The 6235-nt window shown below is 33.1% G+C and overlaps 1 long non-coding RNA gene across 9 annotated transcripts; it reads left to right on the top strand.

Moving 5' to 3' along the window:
• The first annotated feature begins 412 nt into the window (after positions 1-412).
• Positions 413-6235, top strand: LOC109237710. Of its 9 annotated transcripts, none has more exons than XR_002069657.1 (7): positions 413-581; positions 2081-2396; positions 2473-2578; positions 2664-3119; positions 3199-4588; positions 4676-4760; positions 5988-6235. It is a non-coding gene; the product is annotated as an uncharacterized LOC109237710 (long non-coding RNA). The 9 variants fall into 9 exon arrangements; XR_002069658.1 differs by having other exon boundaries at positions 414-581; positions 2133-2396; XR_002069664.1 differs by lacking the exon at positions 413-581 and having other exon boundaries at positions 1363-2396; positions 2664-2915; positions 3040-3115.

Below are 6235 nucleotides of genomic sequence, written 5' to 3'. Positions count from 1 at the left end.
CCCACCTGGAGAACAAGGGAATATAGTTCAAGTTTTGGCAATCAGGCGCCCACCTGGAGAACAAGGGAATACAGTTCAAGTTTTGGCAATCAGGCACCCACTTGGAGAACAAGGGAATACATTTCAGGTTCCTTCCGATACGTTTGGCAGACTCATCCTTACCCTTTTAAACCTTGCCAGGAAGTCCTGAGTCCCTCTCCTGTGGTTTGCCTGACGGCGAAGATGTCGTTGACCCTGGCCTCCGCTTTCTTCGCGCCTGCATGGGCTGTGACGAACTTATCCGCCATTTCCTCGAACGTTGATATTGCACTACAACAAAATGGGGCTTTAGCGGCAATTACTTAGCGGCAATAAATTAATTGCCGCCAATTTATTCGCGGACGGAAAATATTAGCGACTAATGAATATTAATCGGTAAATATTTACTTTTGGTATTCCCTCCCATTCCTATTTTTTCCTCCCGCGTAAACATTATACCCGCTCATACCCTCTCAAAAATTACAATTAAAGAAAAACAATTCCTAGGGCAAGCTCTCTAAATCTCCATCGGCAGCCAAATTGACGGCCCCATCAGATTGTTGGTAAGTATCTTTATTATTCTTTAGGTCATACCATCATGTGGATTGACTATATTAGAGTTAGTGGATGGTACAAAAATAAAGTTTGAATCTCACATCAGATTCCTCCAACGAATATGATGAGTTTTGTTTTTGTTTTTTTGGTTACTTTGTTGATAGTTTCTATAATTTTTATCTCCCATATCAATAACTACAAGAATGCACATAGAAATTACATTCTTTGGGTTTTGAAATTCAACAATTGTAACAAAACCCAAATCGCCGGCTACTCCTCGGACATCGGATAACCATTACAACCAGTTCCCAGACCGTCATCTTGAAAATTCTAATTTGGTTGATAAAATTTTCTAATTGTTGGGTGTAGGGTTTTTGATTGCCGAAGATTTAATTCTTGAAAGAGAATTCTCTTAGTATCTTTTCTAATTTGGTATTGTTGGTTTATATAATTTTCTACCTTCCAGTTTCTATGAAACTCCTTTTCCAATATTCGAATCATACCACCTATTGATTCCTACAATGTAATTGATTTTATAGCACAATTTTCCATATTGCATTGTGAATTTAGTGTTTTAACTTCATTGGTTCTATATTCTAGATCTCTAGTTGTTGAGATATTATAGCAAATCTAGTGCGATAGAATAAGTTTTTTTTCTCTCTAATATATATTTTAGAAAAGCATTCATCTGCCAGAGCATTTGTGATTGTATCAAGAGGAAGAGGTTGAATATGAACAACTATTTATTTCAGCAAATCTAAAATCGAAAATAAATTATTTGTGTAAATTATTTGTGTTTTAATATAAAAAAATAATGTGAGTTTTTGAGATTTTATAAACATGAAAATGCCCACCTACATCGATTGCGATATAACTAGTACTATTTGCGCATCTTCTTTGGTATTCCTTCGTCTCAGATTCATATAATAAAGTTGATGTAATTCAATTTTTGAGAAGTGTGTCTTGGATAACTTCTGATGATACTTCTCGAACTTGTGTGCTATGGATTTATATATTAAGAAGATGATTTATTGAGTATTTGAGGTAATTTCTTAATGTAGTTCAGTTATTTATGATGGAATCAAACTAAATTATCTTTTATCTTTTCTGCTTCTTCCTCGTTTCTTAATTCACTAAGAATTTCTCCTCTTTTTACTAATGTATTTTTGGCCGTTATAATAATTGTAGAAGATAAAAGAATATCTTGAATGTTATGGACATCCTAAAAATAAAAGATAGGATGTATTCTGACAGAGTTAGTAAAGAATACTTGGACGGAGTAGAGGATTTTTTTAAACCACGCCTTTTTTAAAAAACAAGATGGAGAAATTTTTTTATGTCCTTGTATGGAATGTGTGCTTATCCATCAAGTAAAACGGGCCACAACATATGATCATCTTGTGGTTAATGGGATTATGCCTTCATATGATACTTGATTTTATCATGGGGAGTCTCTTAAGGCATCAAATAATACTAAAGTAAATAATCGCAACCAATCAACTTTAAGGGGCGATGATATGAGAGGAATGATACATGATGTCTTTGGAGACTTTACACAGTTTGTGGAGACTAACGTTAGTGGAAGGGGTCAGATGGAACCAAACCTACAAGAAAATACTACTCATCCATCTGGAAATCATTCATATCCAGAGGTGGATAAGTTTGAACGGCTCATGAAGGAGGCAAACGAAGAACTATATCCTGGATGCAAGAAGTTTAGCAAACTGTCCTTTTTGCTGCATATCTATCGTACAAAATGCATGTTCAAATTGTCAAACGAATCTTTTCAATTGCGAGGCAGAGGTGGTTGAGAATTATAAAAAGTAAGTGTTATATCTATTATTGAATATATGTATGACATATTTGATAACAAATTACATATGCGAGTTACATGAATAGGGAACATATTGCTGAAATCAAGATATCACATCGTAAGCATCGTTTAACGCAACATCAACTTGATCGTGTGCATTTCTATACATTTCATGAGTGGTTCCAGGAGCAAGTAAGTGACTAAGTCATTGGCTACTTTAAATTATTGTCCTTGTAGAAATATCTACATTTATAGTTTTGTCTTTCTATTTGGTTAGGTGAAGGAGCTGGAAGCCACGTCTAACATCTTAAAGGATGTTAAAGTCCTTGCACAAGGGCCTAGTTTCATTGCGAAAAGATTTAATGCGTTCGAGGTAAATAACGGGTATCGTTTTCCAACGAAGTAAAGCGAAGAGTTTAAGGAGACACAAAATAGTGGTGTTATGGTCGTTTCAAAAATTGAAAGTTATGCAAGTATAAGTGATTAATGGAGTAGTTTTGTCTCTTATTGGCTTTCTGATAAAGCTAAGGTATCAACCTTGAGAATTCTCCTAGCTCATATTCATAGCGTTTTGATTTTAGTTATTCTCAATTTATATTTATTATTTATAAGATCTCGTTTTAATATCATTGAATGACACATACGTACCCAAGCAAATAGAAATGATAGGGCCAAACAAAAGATGCCTCACACAGGAGGATCCAAAAGTATTGCTACCTTGATGAATGAGTAGGTAAACCTGTGAATATTACAAATTATAATATTTTAAACCTTTTTGTCACGCATATCTGATATCATTTTTATTGCATTAGGCTGTAAACGGGATAGAGCCCTACACGAGCAGAAATTTTCATATTAACTCATACAAAACGTAAGGATGGTATACCACTGGATGATGATTCTGCCAAGACAATCGTAAGATTTATTCTTTCTTTTATTTATAAATTGGGAAACAGATAGAACATGAGAAATATTGTGGATTTTGTTCATGTTTCTTCATTCACTCAAAGATATTAGGCATCAACTTCCCTGTTGCTATGGTTGTCGAAAAGAAAAAATATTGATTTTTTCATGAATTTGTCCTTTGGGAATTTGCATTTGCTGGTGAATAAAAGAGGCATCTTCATGGTTACACAGTTTAAAGAAATTGGAGCAATTTGCTACGCACATGATCAATATTATTGTTCACTTGGCCAAATGAACTTCATTTTTTTTTCGAAGAAGTGAAAGAACCATTTGTGTTTACATTAAATTAAATAAACTATAGGTTAGTAACTCTTTCAATACCATAATAGCTTATGAGAGACAACACCGAATATCAAAGAAGATTAGAAACAATAGTATAGTTAAAGAGATGAAGAATTTCTGTTACATTACTAAATGACATTACAGAATACTTTCTAGCAGTGGCCTATTCTGATGTTCAATGGCTGTAGCTAATGAAATTGGAGTTCGTGGACATAGTGCTTGAAGTTAGCTGTTGATACTTTTATTTTTTACATTAAGGAGCTAAATATAATCTTCATGAAACATGACTGAAACTTGTTGCATTTATATGGGAATTTTTGGGTCATTTGTTAATTAGGTCACATGTTAGGTAATGAAAGGAATTGAAATCAGTGATTTATGTGCCTAGTTGAGTATCATGTCATCTTGTTAGTCAATGGGTGCACGGATTGAACTTTGAAAAATTATCTTGCTTATGGATTAAGAATGAAATTTTCAGTAATAAAGGTTGAGGTTAATATACAGATTGCTAAGCTATTTTCATGTTCATGAATTCCAAAATGGATCTATCACTATGGTCAAGAAATGATAAATGAAAGGATGAGCAATAGTGGGAGATCTATTGAGCAACCTCCTCGCAGTGTTGCTTGGGAAGGCGATGTGTATTCCCAGGTGTTGGGAAATGAAAATAGTGGGTATGTTTGTGCTTTGGGACTTGGTCCAACTCCTTTTGTTCTATGGGGTAGTAAGTCTTCCATAGGAAATACTATTGCAGATGATTCGTCTAATGAGGTTATACAAAGGTTAGAACAGGAGATAATCGAGTTAAAGGAGAAACAAAATGAAGAAATGAATATGATGAAACAAAATCAGGAGAAGATGCAACTAGAGCTACTCCAAATGAGACAATTCATGAGCAAATATGCTCCTAATGCATCTATGCCTCAAAGTAGCAATGACACCTCAGTTGAACATGTAACTCGATTTTATAAGCTTTAAATATTTTTAATGAAATTTTTATCATAAAAAAGTATCGTTACCTAAAATGTTAATATTTATTAGATCCCTGATGCCAACAATGGACATGAATGAGTACCACAAACATCAAAGATACCTAGTGTTGCTGAAAATGCTCAACCTTCTCAGGGTACTACTCATCTTTGTCCTTTATCGCTATTGTTTGAGTTTTTCTCCTTTGATTTTTATTACTTTGTTATGGTATTTGGGTTTACCTTGGATGCTTCTTACTTTTATATATATTTTTTTCCTAGTGTTGTTGATGTCATAACTGTTGCACAATTTCTACATCATTCCAAAAGAATATGGACGTAGATTGGTCGTATTTTCAATTACTAAAGTATCATTGAATTACACTGATTTTTCAATGAGGGGTTATTTGTCTTATTTATTTATCTTATTTATTTGTCTTACTTATTTATCTCCATGATGATCATTTGGGGTGGTCTTATTAAAGTGAGAATGGCGGGATTAAGGCATCAAATATTCTTTAGTTTTTTTAGTATTTCTCTCTGCAAATGCTATAGTCAACTTGACACTTCCTTTGGCCTTTCACCAAACCTGCTTTTTCTGCCGGAGTTCATTGGATTGATTAACATTTAACAACATGTTAAACCTTCAACCAGGTTTGCTTCACTGTATTTTTGAACATTTATGCAGTTCCTCAATAGATTGTCTATCTGTATAGTAATAATGAGGTAAAGAGAAACGATGATAGCTGGGTTTTTTAGATTTTAAGCATATGTCGCATGTTTATTTAAGAAATCCATGATGCTTTCTATTTCCTATTATAGGATCAAGTTGAAGTACCTTATTTCTTTTAATCTACATTGTATCTTTTTTGTTAGTTATGTTCTTAACACTGAAAGTGTTTGGTATAAAGGAAATTAATTTTTTAGAAAAAAAGTGGTTTGCCTGGTTGACTCAAAGTGTGTTCTTGGAACTTTTGTTATTCTTGCCGTCCTCGTATGTGAAGAAATAAAGAGTGTTTTTGGAACTTTTTTATTCTTGCTTCGGTTCAAACATATTTTTATGGGTCTTTGATTTCTTTTATCGATTCCGGTTCATACATTGTTGGTAGTATTTTTCTGGCCTTTGTTAATGATATTTGCTTGTTGTTGTTGTAAGTTGGCGTGTAACTTCTTTTTACTTATCCAAGCTAATACTCTGCTTTTGAATTTTTTGTTTGTTTCTTCTCTATCATAACAAAGAAAGAAACTCTCTTTAATTGTTTGCACATCCATTCGCTTATAAATACATATAGTTGTTTCTGCTTATAGATGTTGGGTGAGGGTGTTCATTGACAAAGAATATTTTTTCACATTATATTTCATCTTTTGACACAGTTATTTTATAGTTTCAGGTCATATAGTCTAATGTTCGATAATTTAGCGGGTGGAAGATTTCAAAATGATGGAAAGTGCGGAAATCATTTGAACACCATCGTTCGTCTGGATTAGTTATTTAATGACATTAGTTATTTAGTTCAAACAATATAAGTTTATTTTTTAAGTTGCTATATTTTTATTAGTACTTTCTTTTGTTAAGATTTAAATATTATGTTTTTTTGAATTAATATTAATATATTTTATTTTTTGGATCATA

This window comes from Nicotiana attenuata, unplaced genomic scaffold (assembly GCF_001879085.1).
Source record: "Nicotiana attenuata strain UT unplaced genomic scaffold, NIATTr2, whole genome shotgun sequence".
Lineage (NCBI taxonomy): Eukaryota > Viridiplantae > Streptophyta > Magnoliopsida > Solanales > Solanaceae > Nicotiana > Nicotiana attenuata.
This window is presented reverse-complemented; position numbering and strand designations above follow the sequence as displayed.